The following is a 10,324-nucleotide window of genomic DNA, read 5'->3' as shown; positions in this document are numbered from 1 at the left end:
GCAATAATCTCTGTTCTCAGTGCTTTAAAGATAAATTATACAAGCATATATCTTTCTGTCATATTCATGACCAGTTGGATAAAACACTAACACTAAATAAAATGCAGTTGCATCTTCTGGTATAATCGATAAGTTATACAGATGACAAGTGCTCTAGCATTTGGAGGAAAATCTTAGTGAGAGTTTCCTTGTCAAGGAAGATACCACGGATAGAAGAGATAAAAGCAATTAAAAATAAATCAAATTCGGGCTCAAGAGACAGTAAACCCAGTGGGGCACTTGTCTTGCCTGCCACCAACTCAAATTCAATCCCACCACTACATTTGGTTCCCCAAGCACTGCCAGGAGTGATCTCTGAGCATAGAGCTAAGAGTAACACCACCAGGTGTGACCTCCCTAAAAATAGAAAATCACTGTCACTATCCTCCCGTTGTTCACCGATTTGCTCGAGTGGGCCCAGTGACATTGTGAAACTTGTTACTGTCTCACATTCGATTTGGCATATCGAATACGTCACGGGTAGCTTGCCAGGCTTTGCTGTGCAGGCGAGATACTCTCAGTAGCTTGCCGGGCTCTCGGAGAGGGGCAGAGGAATCAAACTCAGGTCAGCCATGTCAACAGCATGCAAGGCAAACGCCCTACCCGCTGTGCTATCACTCCAGCCAAAAAATAGAAAATAAAAATTTTAAAGATTGAGATTCCTTACATCACATATGGTCCCTATGCACTGCGAGGAGTGATCTCTGAGCACTTCCAGGGGTGCCCCCTCCCCCACCAAAAAGAGAAAGGAAAATAAAGATAAGCACCACTGATATAAAAATTACAGGCTAGTTCCTGAGTTTCTCCATGAGGTAGTATTTAATAATTCCCCTCAATATATCCCCCCTCTCCATTAAAATTGTCATTCTTGGACTGGCTGGAGTGGTTGTATAGCAGATAAGGCAGTTACCTTGCACGCAGCCAACTTGAGGAAAGAGCCTCATACAGTTCTCTGAGGCCCGCCAGGAGTGATCCCTCAGTGCAGAGCTAAGAGTAAGTTCTGGGAGTTGCCAGGTGTGACCCTGAAACCAAAAATAAATAATAAAATATTGAAATGTCCCTCTTGCTCGGAATTGTACAGCCTCCCAAAACTTCTTATCTCTTTTATTGATGTGCTATACTCAAGGAGTGCCCAAGTTCTAATACTACAGCCATTTCTCTGTCATCTATATCATTTCTATAACGTACACCACAACAATCTTAACAAAAACTTCATGAGCATTTACTTGAACTGTTAAAAGTGTCTCTGAACTCATTTTCAAAACAGCTGATCTACCATTTAAGGTGTGATAACTTGCCAAAGCTCTTCCTGAGTGTGACATGGAATAGGGAGCATAAATATATGTATGTCGTATTCCTTCATCTCTACAGAAAGGAGCTAGGATAAACTGAATCATCTCCACATCTCCTTCTTCCATATCACAGAGTGCTGTGATAGCTCTCTGTTCATTGCATAACCTAGCATTGTGCTTCTAACAAAAAAGAATGCACAAAGTTTATTTTATTTTAATCTGAGTGGTGCTTTCCAAATGATACTACTGAAAAATCAGCCAAGAGTTTCAAATCAAAGACCCTTTAAAGGTATAGCTTTTTTTAGGCTCTATTTACTTCCTCAAATGCATTTTGTATCTGATAACTGAATTTTCTTCAGTTCAAGAAAAAAGTGTTGTTTAAAAAGCTGCAAAGCCTATTTGATTTTCCATTTTAAGCAAATCTCTCTTCCACAATCTACAGATATAGATTAAGCAATCTAATCAACATCAATAGTGTCTTGTTTACAGTACATGATCAATCGAGTTCGTGGCACAAAGTCTTGTGTGTTGAAATCAACGGTTGCTGATGGGATCATTAGATAAGTCACAAAGAATGTTCAAGTGGTGCCTTCTGAGCCTTAATGTGTTCATAAATCATCTGTCAAGAGTCATGAAAAAAACAGACTTTGATACACATACTCTGGGATGAACCCAGAGATTGCATTTCTATTTTGTATTTATTTAGTTTGGTTTTGGGATCACGTCCAGCTGTGTTCAGGGCTTATTCCTGCCTCTGAATTCAGAGATCTCTCCTGGCCAGATTTGAGGGACTAACTATATGTGGTGCTAGGAGCAAACCTGTGTCATCTGCAAAACAAATGCCTCACCCACTAGAATGCCTCTCCAGCCCTAAGAGATCACATTTTTACCACTTTCTAAGTGAGGTAGATGATTCTGCTGGTCCAAAAACAAAGGTGCAGACCACAGTTGGGAGGACACAAGGGAACCATAGAGATTATTGTATCAAACTTCCTCATTTCACCCAGGAGGGAAATTGAGGGCCATGTGAAAAATAAGCTAAGAGCCAAGTAGAAATCGACTGTTATGAATTGGTGAGAGAAGACTTCTAGCTAGTGAGCAGGTAAAGTAATGTAGTGAGCTCTGGCTGTCTCCAAGGACTGTGTGTAAAGGACATGACTGTTTCTCATGCAGACAGAATAACACGTAGAGGAATTTCCTAAAGAAAGAAGAGTAGTGCAAATAGAGGAACTCCAGTAAAATCTTTTACAATGGAAAAGAAATACCACATTACTAGTCCCATTGCAAGTACATAGAAGGAGCACAGATACACCTACCTCACCTCGCAGCCCCCATATCAGAGGCTCTCCAATGTCATTTTGCCCCTACAACCCAGCCATGACACGTATAGGGATGTGCAAGGTCATATTTTGGGGAGCGTGGTTTCTCACCCCTTCCTTCCACACTTGTTTTTGTCCCTTACAAGCCTTAACCTCCAACTCACCAAGCAGAATCCAAAGGAATATTCTGCAAAAAAGAAAAGAAAAATTGCTTATTTTTCCATCTTATCATAACTTAGCCAAAACTTTAAGAGGAAATTACTATTTTCTGATATTCTCAAGCTACCCAATGATGAAATCGAGGAGACTCAAGCAGACACACTGACTTCCAAGTCAAATTGCTGAGGTTTTGAGTTGTATTAAATATGTATGTACACCCAACCTACCCCCTGCAGCTTGGGAACTGGGCATCTGAACCACATTTGTTTGGTTCCATGCTTACATATGGGTGAGTTAGCTGACTTATGCTTAGAAAGTTCTTACCACATTTAGGTTTCACCCCTACTTTGCTATATAATTACCATTTCTTCACATTAGGTTCCAACATTCAGAAGAGTCTTATTCTAGAAAAGAAAGGCAAAATGAGAAGAATATTCGGACAGTATAATTTTTTTCCCTCTGGGAAGGGCCAGTGGACACAGCTCACTAGAAAGCATTGAAAACCATAACAAGACCTGGCAAAGTTAACCAAGAAACTGGACGCTCACTGTCAGTGTAGCCTATTAATCAAAATATCAGCCTTCAATTCATTTGGTTTCAATTTACCTTTTACAAAACACATATATAGCAAAATATCTTATGCTGTGTTTTCCTTTGTGCTTGCAAAATTTCACCCCATTTAAAACTTAAAAGGAGGAAAAATAATGGTTCTTACCAGAGCCAAACATAATATGGGTGGACACATGCCTCGAGTTTTACCTCTAGACTTTTTGTTTCCTTAATAGAAGAAGAAAAGCATGTCTTTTGGCAATAGAGCATCTTGCTGAAAATAGGATACAACACATATCTGAAAGAATCTTCAGTCTCCTTAATTTTTAGTATCCTATTCTCTGTGGTATAGAAGAGAAAATTAGGCACTTGAGACATTTTAGAGTCCGATGGCACTGAAGTCTGCAGAATTTGTGAGCACGTCTGCCTATATTCCTCCATAACAGCAAAATAAGACTCTTAACAACTTCCACTTAATTATGGCACTAGCTATTTCTATCTTTGTTTGTTACTGATATGGAAATTCCTAAAAGATCCAATTGCGTGTATGTATAACTGAGGCACCTTGTGGTGAGACATTAAATTTTTTTTAATTTGAAGCAGGAACAGGAATCTAACTCACAATGTCATGCTATTTTCACTGTACTAATTTTTCATGAAATAATAAAAACATTCATATGAAAAGTTTTTATGTTATCCACGCTCATTAGTGGCCTCTGCCCTCTCTCTTGACGCTCATTAGTGGCCTCTGCCTTCTCTCTGGCGATTCAGGAGTAAGCCTGAATGGAGTGATCAGAGCTACTAAATATGCATAGGTCAAAGAAGATGCATGCCCTCTTCACAATGTTTCTAAAGAGCAACAGAAATACATTCCTTTTCTGCTTCTGTGACCTTAATATGCACCGAGAGTTTTTACTATAAGGAATTCTAAGCTGTAGATGATGCATTATTCAACCTCTACTATTGTCTCCTAAAATTTGAACATTCTCATATTGATGATACTTTAAATCTCTGATAGGTAAACCTGAATTTTCTTATAATGCAATTTTCCATGATGTGAGAAATAAGCCCTTGTTCTATTAAACAAAGCTTACAAGAAATAAAATATGTAGAGAGAAGGCAGAGATGATGTATGACAAACTTAATCTACTTCACAGTTTTCGTCAAGCAAGGCCTTCACCAAGTTATAAACATCATTGACATGACATAATTTGCAAGGGAAAAATCATGTGGAGCCTACTTGCCTCTCGTAAGTAAGGAATGATTGCACCCAAAGATGATATAAACATCAATTTTCATTTCTGATTGAATCAAGAGGGTTTTGGCTACTAAAATTGTTCACTGTCACTGTCACTGTGCTCCCGTTGTTAATCAATTTGCTCCAGTGGGCTCAGTAACGTCTCCATTTTGAGACTGGTTGTTACTGTGTTTGGCATATTGAATACAGCACAGTTAGCATGCCAGGCTTTGCTGTGTGGGCGAGATACTCTCGGTAGCTTGCCGGGCGCTCAGAGAGGAGCAGAGGAATCGAACCCAGCTCGGCTGGGCTGGCTGCGTGCAAGGCAAATGCACTACCGCTGTGCTATTGCTCCAGCCACTAACATTGATGTTATAAAGAATATTTAAATTCATATAAGAAAATAAATATGATTATGATGATAATGATGACAATATCAGGTGTAACAGTTACTGTTCTAAGTGCATTCTTTCATTAGGAAAATCTCTATTCAATGTGTAAGACACTGCTTGCAAATGCTGGAGATTTAGGAGTCAAAGAGGGAAAAAAAAAGATCTCTCCTTTATGAAGCACGAAAACAAAAAGGTAGATAAGAAGCAAACAAGTAGAGGCACCACCTAATAAATCAGATGTGAAGTGCTATAGAAATAAAGCTAAAGAAAGCAAAGAAAACACGTGCTGTCAAGTGGAGTGGAGTGGAGCTCCTTTTTTTATAGATATGATCAAAGAAGAACTCCATTGTAAAGGTCACACTTGAACAAATTCCTAAAGGAAATTAAAGCATGAGTTACAAAGATTTTTAGGGAAGAACATTATAATCAGAAAGAATAGCTGGTGCAAATGTCCTTTCTGAACAGATATCATCCACAATGTGCTTGAAGAATAGCAAGAAAACCAATAAAATTAGAACTTAGTAAGGAAGAGTAAGAATCATAAGAGCTAACGCGAGAGAAATTCATGCATGTCCTTGCAAACCATCATCAGGACTTTGGCTTTCACATTTATGGAGCTGAGAGGGCAGGGAAAGAGACCCAGATGTAAACCCAGGTTAACCTGAGTGCACCTGATCCCAGAACCTGCCTTAATGACTAATAAAAATGACAGCTTTTCTTGTTTATTTCTGTGTTTCTTTTCTGGTGCAGTCGGATTTTTGTTGGCTTTTTATCTGTATGAAGTCCCTCACTTTTCACAGGTTCTTTCTGCAACTCTGCCACATCTATATTGGAAAGGAAAAAGAAGAGATAATCACTAATAAATGCGTTGAATGCATAAGGAAATTGCCCCAGTCACTGGAGTTCTTGGGTTCTGCTTCCTGGAGGCACCCACTCGCCCCAATATTTGTGCTCTCCTACCAGATTTCTTCCATTTCTCTCCTAGCACCCTAACCCCTGAATTAAGTGAGTTATTTTACTTTATATTAGTTTCCTTCCACACTTGAATTTTTTAGGCATAATCAATTCTAGGCTGTGAAGTATCTGAAGTGTTTACTTTTTTCTCATCTAGTTAGAGGGGTCCAGCCTTGATAGACAGGAGTTTTGATTGATTTGGTGAAGTGGATCACATCAGTAGTCCAAGTGACAGTCCAAGGCAAAGAATGAAGAAGCAGCTTAGAAGAGCATAAAAAAGTATTAAACATCTGAGATATCAGAAAAGAGGTAAATTAAAGGAAGAAAATAATCATGAGGAAAGAAGGTAATAAAAGGTAGAAGATTTGCCCAGCAAGATTTTAGATTTGACAGACAAGATTTTGTCTAGTAAATTACGATGACAAATTTGCCAACTCCTTACCTTGCCTCGATACTTTTTCTGATCCATTCCAAACAAGCTAATAGTAGGGTTAGATTCTCACATTTGCTTCTCATTTGAATTTCCAGTTAGTTCTAATGTACCAACTCAATGTGAGAGACTGTTCATTTAATGGATTTATGAAGATATTGCTGTGAATCATTTAGGACTCAGAGCTAACCTGGAGCCCAACTCTGATATTTTTATAGACAATCTACATGTTCTCAGTTCCTGAAAACTGATTTACAATATCAGGAACTCTTGTTGGTAATAAATAGTCTTGGTTTTTCTCTCTAGTAGAATTTGTATGCTGCCTCGTCCTAATTTAAGAACATCATGAAAATCCAGATAAACGGATTACAGGCTGCTTGATTTTATTTATTTCTCTGCCTTTCTTTGTCCTTGAATTACTTGCAGCAAAAGCTGCAACAGCTCACGTCACAGCATTTTTATTAAGATTCCAAAAGAGACATTTATCACAGTAGTGGTTGAAAGAACTATACTACAAGGCAAATCACTTCATTTACATAAAAGTTTTCACATAAATCGTATGGTTTATGTTTCAAAAATTAGAAGAATTCAAAAGCTCACTTTTGGCTTTTAAGAAAAAAGAGCAACCCATTCATTTTGGAGGATGAATAAACTCCAACCCCCAGGTACAATCCATGGTGGGTATGTATTTGACCAAATAAAAAGATGAATGATTATTTTCTTTCTTTAATTTACCTCACCTTAACATCACCTCAAAATAGGCATTGGCAATATACCAAAATAAGACAAATGTTATTATACATAATTAGTAATGTTTTCTAATGTCATATACTTTCTATCTGCACATAATTTTTTGTAACTTTCGTTTCAGTGTTTTCATAAACAAAACTGTGTTAGGAAAAGTCTAAATTATATAGTCCTTAATCATATCTACCATGAAACAAATGATAAGTAAATAAATTCCTGTTAAGTCACTTATGGCACACTTGAGATAAAGCAAAGGGTATAATAGTCTTGTCCTCCCCACAACCCCATTTCACCCCCAAAATCCCACAAAGGTTTCTGTTTACACTTGCCTTTCTCAGTACTGGAAAAGCAATGACGGTGTGCACTCTTGACAGTCAGAAAGGATGTTAATCTCCATTACAAGTTTTCCATTTTCCAATAGTAATCTTATTTGAAAGATCAAGGAAAATTTTCTCAATGAAAACCAGCTTTGTTTCTAGTATGATGATTTGTTCTCTGTCTCTCTTTCTTTCTGTCTCTGTCTCTCTGTTTCTGTCTCTCTCTGTCTCTCTGTCTCTGCCTCTGTCTCTCTGTTTCTGTCTCTGTCTTTGTCTCTGTCTCTGTGTCTGTCTGTCTGTGTCTCTCTGTCTCTGTCTCTCTCTTCTGTATCTCTCTCTTTCTCTCTCTCCTCTCCCCCCTTCTCTTTCTTGGGGTTTGGGAGGTTTTGGGTTTGGGGTTTCTTACCTAAGTTCTGAAGATTGCTCAACCATAGCTGATACCTCCATTCTCCTAAGGGAAAAATGGGAGGAAATTGCCTAACCCTGGACATAATTCTTATATTATAACTTCAGGGTTAGAATTCCCAATTGCTAAACACATTTTGTACTGATGGTCTTGTATTCTTACTAAATGTCCACTCTATGTGATCAAGATAAACAATTCCTTGGCTGGGTAGGGCTGGTAAGTCTGGGGTGTGTTAACTGCCTTCTCTATAGAGCACAAGTGCCATCAATTCAGTTACCTTAATGTACATATTTTCATGTCATTTAAGTAATGTCAGTCCTGACCTTTACACTTCTGCAATGGTAGATTTAGTAACTACTTAAGAATGGTTGCTGCTCTTGAGTATATCAGGTTTTCTTGGATCACTGCAGAAGAGGCATTCTCTTATAAAGAGAATATAAGTACCAAGAAAGACAGCTAAATCTACGTAAAGGGGCTGCCAGGAGCCACACTAATCTTGTTGAATGATCAATACCTTGGATTGGTTTACAAAATATGTGGATTTTTTTTATGTTTAACTTCTCTTGTTCCAAAAAGATTTAAAGCAGCTTGTAATGATGCAGTCCAATGCAGCAAGATAAACCCAATTAAAAATAAAGAGTTATGAGTGTGATTCAGTGGTAGCAGACATTCTGTGCATGTGTTCAAACTCCAGTGCTGAAAAGTACAGTAATAATATTACAACTAATAAGTGAAAAAAATAGAAAAACTAAGGATAGATGAGCAAAATGGAGCTGAACAAAGGAGGTATATTGAGCATGCATCATGATTGCTGTGTGATTTTGAAGGATGGGTCACAGATGGTTCCCAGAACTTTCTAGCAGATAATATGAAAGGGACAACCATAAAAATTCCTACACACATACAGTTAATCTGCTGCCCACAATGATGACTAGAGTTATGTGCAGGTTTGGAAGAAAGGCTTCAGTGTTGTAGTTCATATAGAATTACTAAGCCCTTTAACCATCAAATGGTATCTGTGTGAATTCAATTTCATATCCAACTGGAGAGAGTTGCCTACTTTTTATCAGTGGGGAATCAAAGAGTTTCAAAACCTCATTGAACTGAATGAACATGTTCCTCCTTCCTTCTGCCTATAACTACCCATAATTCCTCTTGGAGCACCAACTACAGACCTGATGAGTAGGGCAAATATGTATAGAAAGAGATCAAAGGAGTATGTCTTACTTATGTTTTATTTTGGCCCTGAAGTGTTAGGAATGAGTATAAGGCAGAGGATCTACATGATTGGACCTATCTTGGGAGATTATTCCCAGGGGGGAAAAATTGGATAAAGTGTCATCAGTAGCAAAAAGAAAATATTGGGAGCAGAGATGTAGTATAGCAGGTAAGGTGTGGCCAACCTGGGTTTGATTCTTGTCACTGCATATGAGAGCTGTTCTCCTGGCTAAATTCTGATATCCTCACCCATTACCTCTTAACACACTTTCCTGTGTTACTAAAATTTCAGGCTTATTTTCTCCTTCATTAGCCTTATATTTCCACCACACGCAAAAAGGAAGAACTCCAGAGTGTTATTTATAATGCTCACACAGGGGCTAGAACATATAATAATAATAATAATAATAATAATGAAATATAGCAGATGAGCTTCTTGCCTTGCAGATAGCCAATCTGGGTTTAATCTCTGGCACCACTATATACTCCCATGAGCTCCTCCAGGACCGATCCCCAAGCACAGAGGCAGGAGTAAGCGCTACACACCACCAGTTATGGCAAAGAAACAAATAAAAAAACAGGAAACAAAAAGTCTACAATGCCTGTAGATCGTCCCCAAACTTTTTCCCAAAGACATGGCTACTGTTGACAAAATGACAAGTCACTGGACTTACACTTAGCAAATTCTGTTCCAGAACTGGAAATGAAAGAAGATGCCAGAAGCCTCAGGACAGTCTGTGGCGATGGTTCTAACTGAAGAGTCGTTAGTGGCGGCTTCTCATTCCCCTTTCATCTCCTGTTCTCCATCTCTCTTTACCCTGCAACAAAAGCATACATCTTCACTCCTCTCATTTGGCTCATAGATTTGCCTTGCCAGAAAATCACCAGCTTGAATTATTCTGATGATAAAACCTTCCTCCTGAGGCTAGAGCCCACTTCCTTCTCTCCTCTTTGATCTCTGCAAAATTTTCTTTTTTGGAAAAACCATACTGGCAAGCATACCAAACTCCTTCCACATACTTGAGATTTTACAGTGGCTTTTTGGAACTCAGCTCCGTTTTACATGTCAGCCGATCTCTGCTGGAGAGAGTCCCACAAAGACCTGTTGACACCTCACGGCACAATTTCACAAAATGTTCTAGGAAGAGATAATTTTCTAATTATACCACCAAATACTTCTTATGAAGGCATTTTCCAACCACTTTATTTCCAGTGGTGGGAATAGTCTGAGGGTGAAATTAGACCTGGGCTGCATACTTTCCTTT

The 10,324-nt window shown here is 38.5% G+C and overlaps 1 long non-coding RNA gene across 1 annotated transcript; it reads right to left on the bottom strand.

The window, feature by feature from the left end:
• Window positions 1-951: 951 nt before the first annotated feature.
• Window positions 952-9,994, bottom strand: LOC130045835 (uncharacterized). The gene is made up of 4 exons (XR_008795618.1): window positions 9,734-9,994; window positions 3,172-3,213; window positions 2,815-2,837; window positions 952-1,061 (listed from the first exon to the last, which is right to left on the bottom strand). It is a non-coding gene; the product is annotated as an uncharacterized LOC130045835 (long non-coding RNA).
• Between the last annotated feature and the right edge of the window lie 330 nt (window positions 9,995-10,324).

The sequence above is a fragment of the Sorex fumeus genome, unplaced genomic scaffold, assembly GCF_029834395.1.
Source record: "Sorex fumeus unplaced genomic scaffold, SorFum_2.1 ptg000129l, whole genome shotgun sequence".
Lineage (NCBI taxonomy): Eukaryota > Metazoa > Chordata > Mammalia > Eulipotyphla > Soricidae > Sorex > Sorex fumeus.
Note: the sequence above shows the minus strand (reverse complement) of the source record. Positions and strands in the feature narration are given on the sequence as shown.